Source organism: Marmota marmota, unplaced genomic scaffold (assembly GCF_001458135.2).
Source record: "Marmota marmota marmota unplaced genomic scaffold, marMar, whole genome shotgun sequence".
NCBI lineage: Eukaryota > Metazoa > Chordata > Mammalia > Rodentia > Sciuridae > Marmota > Marmota marmota.
The window spans coordinates 4,514,956-4,525,776 of NW_025999853.1; the positions used below are offsets into that span (position 1 = coordinate 4,514,956).

At 55.1% G+C, this 10,821-nt stretch overlaps 1 protein-coding gene and 1 long non-coding RNA gene across 4 annotated transcripts in view; one reads left to right on the top strand and one right to left on the bottom strand.

Moving 5' to 3' along the window:
• Nucleotides 1-7,007, bottom strand: part of LOC125616626 — a 70,339-nt gene extending 63,332 nt beyond the window's left edge. Inside the window, exon 1 of the long non-coding RNA XR_007347348.1 lies at nucleotides 6,512-7,007. This is a non-coding gene — a long non-coding RNA (uncharacterized LOC125616626). The remainder of the gene's footprint in view (nucleotides 1-6,511) is intronic.
• Nucleotides 1-10,821, top strand: part of Syn3 (synapsin III) — a 444,971-nt gene that overhangs the window by 121,848 nt on the left and 312,302 nt on the right. The gene's annotated exons all lie outside the window — the stretch shown is intronic.

The following is a 10,821-nucleotide window of genomic DNA, read 5'->3' on the forward strand; positions in this document are numbered from 1 at the left end:
CCCCCGGGGCTCTCCTGAAGGGGTCCACACCCACCGAGCCTCTCCTTCTCCCTTCCCTTCATTCCTTAACTATGCTCCAGGCCCAGAGGACCCAGTGGAGAAGGAAACAGACCGTGGCCCCTGTGGAACTGACATTTAAGTTGCAGAAAACAGATATGGGTTCCAAAGGTGGGTTGGCAGGTCGTGAGAAATGGCGAGGCAGAGAGAGGACATAGGGCGCGGCTGGTATTTGAGGTGGGGCAAGCAGGGAAGGCTTCCTGGAAGAGGAGGCTTCCGTAGAGGCAGAGCGAGCAGAGCAGAAGAAGCATGCCTCTTGCCTGTGAGCGTCCCTGCACTCGGGTGAGGGGCAGCTCGGGGGCTGGAGGAGGGAAAAGAGGAAAGACCCACTCCCTGGCCCCCCCACAGTCCTTGGGTACCTCGAGGTTGTCCTTCCAGGGCTCCTTCTCTGCCTCCCTGCCCTAAGGGGGAGTCCAATGCCCCTCTTCCATGCTCACAAAGCATCTAGGACCTGTCCAGGTAGGTGGCACGGCTTTGTGGCCAAGAGCCCACCTGCAGAAGTGGAGCAGCCCCCTGGGTGGCGCCCAAGCTGTGCCACCTTAGATCCGTCCCTCCCTGTTTCCGCTCTTGGCTTCCCGTCTGTGAGGGGTCTGGCCTCCTCTCAAATGTCCCCTCTCAGAGGGACCTTGCCAGACCCTGCCACCCCGCTCTCCCGCTGCAAGGACGTTTCTCCCTCAAGCTTTTATCGCTGCCTGAAATGAAGGTGGCTAGGTCCACAGGGCTGGGCCCTGCCGGAGGCTGGAGATGTAACGGAGACGTTCGGTCCGCAGGGCCGCCGGGTGATCTCGTCCACTGAACTGTTTTCTGGGATGAGCATCGTGGGCAGGAGTCTGCCTCGTCCCCGTGGTATTCTCTAGTGTCTGTCCCCTACCGAGGCCTGGATACCTCGCCCTTCAGTGAAGGAGGGATGCCCCAGCCCTTCCGCTCTGTCTCCGCTGGGTTGATCCCGCCTCGAGGATCAAGTTCAGGACGGCTTTTCTGAATCGCAGCCCCAGCACCTGGCACGACGCCTGGATCCTCGCTGAAGGCATTCAAGGCTGGCCGACTGTCCCCACGGATAAAAATCCCCCCACTCTGCACAGTGAGAACTCACCGCTGAGAGATCTCAGGCCACGGCTGGACCCGGGCACAGACTTCCCAACAGCAGGCCCTCCGTCCCCAGGAGGGGGCAGGGTCTGGGTCCCCAGGCCAGGCACACACCGGGGCAGTGCAGGGCCCAGCACTCTTGGAGGGACATGTCCTGATCCACTCTGTGCCCTGCCCGCAGCAGGATCCCTGGGGACTGGCCGAGGTGGGGCGTGGGAACGGGAAGAGAGCAGCACAAGAGAGGGACAGTGTACGCCCGGAGAGAAGTGCCAGGCTCCGCTGCCCAGCAGTCAGCAGCAGGTCTGCCAACTGCCCTGGAAACTGTGGCTCCTGATGCCCAGAAATCAGGGATGGATAGACCTGTGTGAGCCCGGACCCTGCCCACCCTAACGACCTTCCCAATGCCGTGGCCATAGCCAGAATGTCCCCAGCCCTGGGACCCACTGCTGTCTTGACAGTAGCTCCCGTCACCCTTCTGGCCTTGGCTTCTGGGCCTCTTCTCGCTCAGAAGTGGCCACTTTGTACTAAAAGGCTACTGGCTACCGAGCGCTTCCCAGAGCAGGTGGTTTTGTGCCCCATGACGGCAGCAAGGGACCATTTCCTGAGGTCACACAGCTAAGGCAGTGGAGGAGGGGCCCAGATCCGGCCTTCCGGCACACTGACCTTTGACCCCGTTGGCACAGCCTCCCACTGGACTACACAGGAGCCTTGGTGGTAGGCGGCCCTGGGTCCCACTGCAGACTCCGGCTGGCTGGCTGTGTGGCCTTGTGCAACTCACCTCCCAACTCCCAGGTCCTCCAACACACAATGCAGACAGCGTTTCTTTGAGATTTCCTACGTGTCCCCACCCCTCCGTCCCCTCACACTCCACCGGTCTTGCAGGAACTGGGGTAAGCCTCATGGGTGGGGGAGACAGAAGAAAAGACTCTGGGGTCCCTCGGCAGGCAGGATGGAGCAGTGAGAACCCAGATCAGGGCTTGGTGACCCATGTGCCCTTGGCTGAGCTGCTCAGAGACCTTCTTCATTATTTTTTTTTATTAAATTTCTTTATTTTACTGTGGATTAGGAAAAAATAGATCACCCATTATGCACCTTATTTTAGGTATTATTGTGTAAGATAACAAAAGTTTTGATCTTTCAATATTTAAAAAATATTTTTAAATTCTTCTCTCTAAATATTTTCGGATTGATTGATTTATTCTAATTAGGTGTATATGAAGCAGGATGTGTTTTGATTCATCGTACATAAGTGCAGCACAACTTTACATTTCTCTGGTTGTACACGACGTAGTGTCCCACCTAGGTGCAGTCACACATGTACCTAGGGTAACGCTGTCCACCTCACTCCACCATCTTTCCTGCCCCCATGTACCCTCCCTCCCCTCCCTCCCCCTTTGCCCAAAGTTCCTCCATTTTCCCAAGCCTCCCCACTTCCCGTCATGGATCAGCATCCACTTATCAGAGAGAACATTCAGCCTTTGGTTTTGGGGGATTGGCTAACTTCACTGAGCATGATATTCTCCATCTCCATTCATTTACCTGCAAATGCCATGATTTTATTCTCTTTTAATGTTGAGTGATATTCCACCGTCTTCACCTGATCATGACCCACTGTTTCCGGGCTCCTGCTGAGCCACAACTTCAGTGACTCTCAAACTGATCTGTAACATGACTAAATCAGGAAGCCCTGCTCCTATTTTTTTTTTTTTTAATGCAGATGCTTAGGCCTTATTCCCAGAACGACACGGTTCCTGGGTGAGACGCAGAAGTCCGCATGCTGTCGGGCTCTGCGATTCCAATCCTGGGCATCCAAGGACCCCCACGTTAAAAGCCATCGCCCGCCGGCCCATGGAGAGGGACAGCAGGCAGGCCAGAAAGACAGAATGAGATGCTGCTTTCTTTGTTTTATTAGTTTAAAATAAATGTGCAGCCAGGCATGGTGGTGCACGCTGGTAATACAGCTGCTCGGGAGGCTGAGGTAGGAGGATCACAAGTTCAAAACCAGGCTCGGCAACCTAGAGAGGCCCTAAGTGACCTCACGAGACCCTGTCTCAAAATGAAGAATAAAAAGAGCCAGGATGTGGCTCAGTGGTAAAGCACCCCTGGGTTCAATCCCTGGTATCAAAAATTAAAATAAACGTGGCAATTTTAGCAATGGAAGTGTCCCAACAAGAAATCTACTCACCTAGGAGACTTAAAGGTTCAGAGTCTACCTTGACCATGTGCCCTGGGGCTTTAGACCACTCACTGTGTCCGTTCTGAGCCAGTTTCCTCATTTGAAAAGTACAGATGGCAAGGCCAACTCCACAGACCGGTGGACAGAGCCACGAGGTGACATGTTGGAATGTGCTTGATAAATAATAAATAACAAGTGTTCTATAGAACAGAACAGGATAGGATAGGATAGGATAGAACAGAACAGAATAGGATAGAGAAGAGATGTTCTATTAAGATGGGCTTTTCTCCTGGGATGTGTCTTTATTTTGCTAATAAGTAGTATTTCTGTAGCCTTTGGTCTTTCTTGGCTCTCAGGAATGTAGCCACTTACCTTCTGCAGGGCTTGTCCTAATGGCCCTAAGTATCTGCAGTGCCCCCAGCCCTGGGATGATCTCCTTCCTTGAAAGAGGCGTTCTCTACCTCTCTCCCACCTGGATTTCTGCAGCACCACCCCACTGGATCGCCTCTGCCCTTGTTCTTTGTCTCAGTTAGTAATTGCTGTGTAACAAACGACCCCACATCTCGTGGTCTGAACCTGCAACCATTTTTTGTTTGTTTGCTCTCAGTCTGTGGGTCTGGAATTGGGGCAAGGCTTGACGGGCTATTCTTCTGTCTCCACAGTTTTAGCCCAGAGTGATTCACAAGTGGCTTGTGGTGAGACTGGGCCAGGAGGTCCGAGCACTTGGTCTGGTGCCCCGGGCTCCTCCATAGCCCTGTCTTTCTCTGTGTCGCTGTGGGGCTTCTTCACAGCCATGTGGTCACCAGGCCATCAGGCTTCTATGATGGCCGCTGGTTTTTGAGACGATGAATTACAGGAGAGGCAGAGGCTGCCGGTATCTTAAGGGTCAATATCAGAAGTTACACAGGGTCACTTCTGGCACATTCTAGTGGCCAAAGATGGGTACAGGGCAAATTTAAGGAGATCCCCCCCACACCTCTTATCGGAAGAAATGGCATTTAAAGACATGTTAATCCACCTCCCCTTCAATCCGCCCTTCCTACAGGGCCCACAGTGACTGTTCTAGAACTAACTCACATGCCAGGGGCATGTTTAAGCCCTCTGGGCGCTGCCACCCTCTCAGAGTGGAGTGCCCCGCGCCGCAGTGTTCTGCAGGGCCCTGCGGGCACAGGCTTCTGCTTCCCCCTTGCCTGTGGCCCCTGGGTGCTCGGTTCCGCCATTCTTTACAAAGTCAGGTATATTTCCCCCCACAGGGCCTTTGCACATGCTCTTCCCTCAACCTGGGAGGCCATTCTGCTGGTGTTGCCATAGCTATTTCCTGCTCCAGTACCTGGAGTATGGCTGGTACCATTTTGGCTCAATGAATAACTGATTCCTATAGACTTTCTTTCTTTCTTTCTCGCCCTCCTTCCTTCTCTTCCCACCTTTTCCATTTGAGCCCACCTTCCCCACAGGACAGGGAGAGCCCTGAGGGCGGAGATCCGGTTCCTTTCATCTTTGCAGCCACCAGCTAAGCACCCGGCATGGTGCTCGGTGCTCGGTAACTGGCGGTCAGCGGTGCGTCTGAGTCCCACGCCTCACTGGAGGCTCTGTGCACGTTTAAAAACTCCTGGGCCGTGGCCTTCTCTGTCTGGAAACATACTGAGCCCAGACAAATCACCACACTACGCGATACGCCAGCGAGTTCAGGCATTTTCTCACTCAGTCCCCCAAACAACTCCACGTCACCCAGCCTGTCACAATCCCTGCGATACAGATGAGGAAACTGGGGCACAGAGTAGCTAAATAACTTGCCCAAGGTCACCCAAAAAGCAGAGGAGGCAGGATTTCACCCGCCAGCGCGTCCCAGGCCCCGCTCTCCACCGCTGACCGGCAGCTCCCTCCTGACCCCGTCCCTCGCCACGACCCACCTGCCGCGGGCTCCGTCCTTCTGACCGTCCGTGCTCACTCCTCCTCTCTCCCGGGTAGCTCTGTATCCATCTCCTGGTCCTCTCTTAAGTCTATTCTGTCACTTATACTGAGCAGGCCGATGAGTCTCCCCGTGCCTCAGTTTCCCCAGATGCAAATACCACTAACAGCGACCCACCCGTGAGGCGCGCTGATCCCCAGGGAGCACTCAGGCTGAGGGTTGGATCTCCACACTCAATCTCCTTGCTTATTGTCCCCAAAGCAGGAAACAGCAGCTCAGGACCTGGGACACTCACTCGGATAGATCCTGGTCCCCTGCCAGGAAACAGCATTTTTATCTGCCTCGGCCAAACACAGAGGCCTGCGACAGTGCACCCCCGGGATGCTCACATCCCGCACAAAGAGCCCTGTGTCCCTGACACCTTCTCTGCTGCATTGTGGCTGCTCTTTCCCATCAGCCAGTGTGAGCTGAACGTCCGCCCTGGGCCGGGCTCCCTGCCAGGCCCTGCTCACACGCTGCGGCGGCTCTGTCCCCCTGACCCCACGGCCCAGCTGAAGAGACCAGTGCTCTGGGGGCTGCTGTGAGCTGCTGCCCGAGGAGCCCTCAAGAGGACAGGCCAGGCCCACGCGTCCTCCACTCCTCTGCCACCTGCAGCGGTTCTGCCCCAGCGGCCAGAGAGAGGTTTTCTGGGTTTTTTGTTTGTTTGTTTGTTTCATTTCTTTCTAACAAACAGACTTTCTATTCTGGAGCATCTTTAGGTTCAAGGCAAAGTCAAGCAGGAAGTTTGGAGTTTCCAGAAAGCCCCTGCCCCACCCCTGCCCGGCCTGCCCCACCCTCTCACCCGAGGACCTGTGTCCCTTTGTCACCCGCGCTGGCCCATGGTGACCACTGGAGGCCCTAGTTCACGCCAGGGGTCACCCTCGGTGCCCTGTCTCCTGTGAATCGCGACAGCTCTGCCAAGGCCCCCCTTCTCCCCGGGCCTGGCAACCTCTGACCTTCTTCCTGTCTCTTTGTCTCTTACACAAAGGCCTCTGGGGGGCTCACACAGCCAGTGGCCTTGATGGGGATTCTTAAAACTCTGACTTGGTGACGCTATTCCTTCTGCTAAAGCCTCCAACGCTTCCCTGCAGACCCAGGCCCCAGTCCACACGGGCCCGTGGTCTGGACCTGCCCCTCCCCCTCCCCCTCCCCCTTCTCTCTCAGCCACCCCGACTCCCTGTCCCTTCCCACCCCAGACCCTTTCCTTGGAGAGCTCTGGTCCCCTAAAAAGCCCTCCTGCTCACCTTCAGGTCTCAGCTCCAGTGTCCCTCGGAGAAGCCGTTCTGCCCTCCCGTGGGCCCTGACTGTCCCGGGGGCTCGGGGTCTGCACCCATCTCTGTCGGATAAGTCAAGCAACCCAGATGGGCACCACCCTGTGTCACACACTCCTGTGTCTCCCGCGGTGGCGCTGGGCCTGTCTACTTCTCATGCTCACCTTCTCCCAGGAGATCAGGGTGCTGAGGTCATCTCATAGGCGTGAAGCTGAGGCTCAGAGAGGCTCAGCCTCCTGCCCAGCGTCCCACAGACTAGGAGGAGTGAGGTTGGTCTGCGGGCCCAGTCCTGTTGGAGTCGGAGGACGGTCTTCCGACAACCCCACACCTCTGCCTTTCTTGCTGCCAGAACAGGTGCGTGGGCCTCCTGGGTGACGAGACACTGGGGCTCTCCCGGTGGGTGGGCTGGCAAGTGTCCACCTCTGGGTTGGGACTCAGGGAGACGTTGTCACCACTTTAACATGGCGCGGCGGTGACTCGGCAGTTGAGCAACTGTGGCATTTGTTCACCACATGATGGTTTGGCTCCTGTTCAGCTCCCTGGAGAGAGCCATGCAGCCATCTTTTATTACCACCCTTGGCGCCGAGAAAAAGGAACATAAAGAGATAAAGTGACTACATGGTTCCCATGTGCTTCCTGACTGCACTGCCTGCTGCCCCTTCCCCTCACCCAGAGCTCTGCATGCATCAGGTCAAGGCTGTGACCATTCTGTCTCCCATCAAGCCTAAATTATTCTCCTCCTGCATTTCTCCCCGCCAAGTACTGAGGTAGAGGAGTCAGGGTCGTCATGTAAGGTTGTGCAGTTTGGGCACTGTGCAAAGGCATATGGTGCCCTCCAAATAGGAGCTGAAATTAGCTCGTCTCTGCTCACCTGTGGAGTAGCTTGGAGCTGCCTCTGCCCTTTTTTTAATTTGCACGAAGACATCTTACAGGTCAGCAGGAAAGACGGAAGGATGTGGCTTGGAGAAAAGATACCTGGAAGCTGTGGTCTCTGACAGCCAAATGCTTCCTCTCTGTTGGGGATCTTCATTCCCTAAGATGCTCAGAGTCCAGACCCTGCTGACACCAGACCAGCACTAATTACCCTGGTATCCAGACTTGGAGCACCTCAGGCAAAGTACTGTGACAAGGACCCTGATTTCTAGGGTCAACAGCAATTTTGTTGAGGCTTGGTGTTCAGACCACAGTCTGTACAGTTGAGCAGACCTGGATCCAGATCATCGCTTGTTAGCTGTGTGACCCAGGGGCCCTCACTTCACCTCTCTGAGTCTCAGCTCTCTCATCTAAGAACAGGATGGTATTTAGAAAGATCCGGTATCATTTAGGCAGTCATGATTTTTAAAAATGCCTTGTATCAATTATTTCCTATATTCCTGTCATTGTTCTAAATGCTTTTGTCTGGATTCGTTCCTTTAATCCTCTGAACAATCTATTTTTCAGATAAAGAATCTGAAGCACAGAGAGGTTAGTTAGCTCACTTGTGCAAGGTCACAGAGCTCCTAAATTGGTGATGCTGGTCATTGAATCGGGGTTGTCTATTAAAGTTCAGAACATATGAGTAAAGTCCAGCCCTGGCACAAAACCAGGTGCTCAATAAATCCTTGCCATGACTGTCAGCAGCAGAGGCCGGAGGGCTCGAGTCTGCCCGGGCAGGAGGGAGTTCCACAGAGCAGCCATCATGTCATAGATATGGATCTCGAACCCTGTTCCACGGGGGTACCTCCTGGTCTCTTTCAACTTACTGTCAAGTGGGCAGGATCCCAGTCCCCCCTCACCTACTGTATCCAGAGAGACTGTTCTATGTTCATCTGTTTATACATCCAAATCCCAAGAAGAAATTTTTCTTTAAAATGAGTCTGCAGCCAAGCAAGAGTTTAAAAACCGGGTGCGGGGTGCAGGGGGCGCCTCACCTAACCTGTTCATTGTTAAGTTAAATGCACCACAGAGAGGGCAGCAGCTCAATCACAGACACACAGCCTGAGCTGGGGACTGAGCCAGCGCAGGGCTGCTTCCTGATTCCCAGGGCAGTGGTTTTTGTGAGTCTCCTCTGGGATCCTGTTTTTTCCCCTCAGTGGCCACCCAGAGAATGCGTCCTGCCCGCATTTCCCAGAGCCCCTCATTCCAACGCGCCTTCTCCCAGTCTCCGAGCACACGGCCAGTGTCTGCTCCGTCCTGGGGGCAAACGCTGACAGGTGCCCCCGGCCCCAGCCGACAGCCCGGGCACCACTGTCCTTCACAAAGGCAGCTCCATCTCACTGTGAGCCTCAGCCCTGAGCCCAGGAGGAGGGGAGGCTGCGAGGCCGGTGGAGGGTGTTAATGGGATGCAGCTGAGAAACGCTGAACCCATGGTGTTTGGGAACCGGGGCCAGCAGCCAGGCGAGGCCGGCCAGACTTCAGCGGGGGGCAGCGAGCAGATTGAAGGGCGGAATTAGAACGTCTTTTAAAAACTGGACGCAGACGTTGTTTATCCAAGACTCTGGGAGCGGGAAGATAAAACATGCATAATGGATTGGGGGTCTCGCAGCAGATAGCTCTCGTAAAGGGTCTCCCTCCTCATCATAGAGGAGCCACCACCACCACTGAACTCACAGCCTGCCGGGCACCCTTCCCCCGGCCCTCCCTGCACAGATAGGGAAGCGGGGTTCAGAGTGGGGAAGTCACTTGCTCCAAGGCACACAGCTAATGGAGGAGAGGGGGTTCAACCAGGTTTCTCCCACACCCCAGCCCTCGCTCTGGGGATTAAGACTAGGTCCCAAGACTAGGGTGCTGCCCTTCAGGGCCAAGAGCAAAGCAGTTTAAGCTGAGTGTCACACGGTGATGGAAACCAGTGAGGGACCCGAGGTTGGGGTGAGCAGAATTCTAGACACGGAGATGATTAAGACATCCTAAAAACCCCTCTAAATACCAAGTCATCTAGGCTGTTGGGGCGGTGGCTGTGGCAAATTAGGGCAGGCGTGGTTTGTAAGGTGGGCCCCCCCCCACGTGGGCTCTAATTGTCTCTCTGGGTTTGAGGGGACTTCGCAGGGAGCCCGAGGTGGGAGGAGCGCCTTCCCTGGCCTCAACTGAGGCTGATCCCCGAGGGGCGGGGCGGGGCCTGAGAGGCAGGGGCGTGGTCCCGAGGGGCGGAGCGAGGGCCCTGAGGCACGGGGAGTGGTCCCGGTGGGCGGGGCGAGGGCGAGGCGAAGTAGAGTCCGCTGTCAAAGTGCGAAGGGACGCGCCTGGGTTCCCACGCGCCGGGGTCCATTGTGGGCACAGCCTCACCCTCTGAGCCCCGTGCAGTGGCAAAGCCCAGGCCCTTCTCTAAAGGTCCCAAGGGCCATGGATCGCAGCCTGGGGCCCTTGTGGTCGCTGCCATCACCTCCCAGCTCTGCCCTTGAAACAGATGCACAGTCCCTCGTGAGGAAGCGCAGCTGGTCCTGAGGGAACCTGATTTGCAGCGCGGCAGGTGGAGTGGCTGCCGGTTCAGCTCCAGCTCTGCCCTTCGGGCGCTGCTGGCGCTGGGCACAGCTGCGCTCTCCTTTCGTGAGGCTTCCTTAGAGGGAGGCCGAGAGGGGGAAAGCTAGGCTTAAGAGGCACCGAAAGAAACAGTGCCGCATGCCCCCGACGGCCAGCCTCTGTCGTCATTGGTCACATTTGGAGAAAAAGTGAGCCTGACACGGTGATGACATCAGTGTCGCCCTGGGGAAGAGGATGAGGTCACTCGTGTGAGCTCCATTAGGCCTTACGTGGGCTTTGATGATATAAACTTTATGTGCCAGTCCACAGGTGTAGCTTGCTGGTTTTTGGAGATATTGCAGTAAAACATCATTTATGTAGATTACTAAGCTTGTTGGCACACACTGCCAATCCTGAAATTTTGTGCCCAAAGTGAGAGCTTCACTCATCTCACAGTCTGGCCAACACTTACAGCAATTCCTGGCACCTAGTCGACATTTGATGAATGATGCTGGATGCATGAAAGTGCCACACCTGTGCTGACCACGTGGGTCTTCGATGAATGGAGGTCACAATGTTTGTGAGCTCAAACTCAGGAGTCAGTCCACCTGTTCTATATTCTGGCCCAACTACTTACTGTGTGACTTTCTAAAGTTTCTTAGCTTCTCTGTGCCTCACTTCTTTATATGTAATACTAGGCTAATGACAGTATCCACCTTACAAGGGGATGTGAGGATTGTGAATGACTTGATCTATCTAAAGAGCTTGGAAGAATCTGGGCTCCATGTGATTAATATAACATAATGATTAATATTAACACCTGTATTATCCCCCCCCCCGGGGGGGGG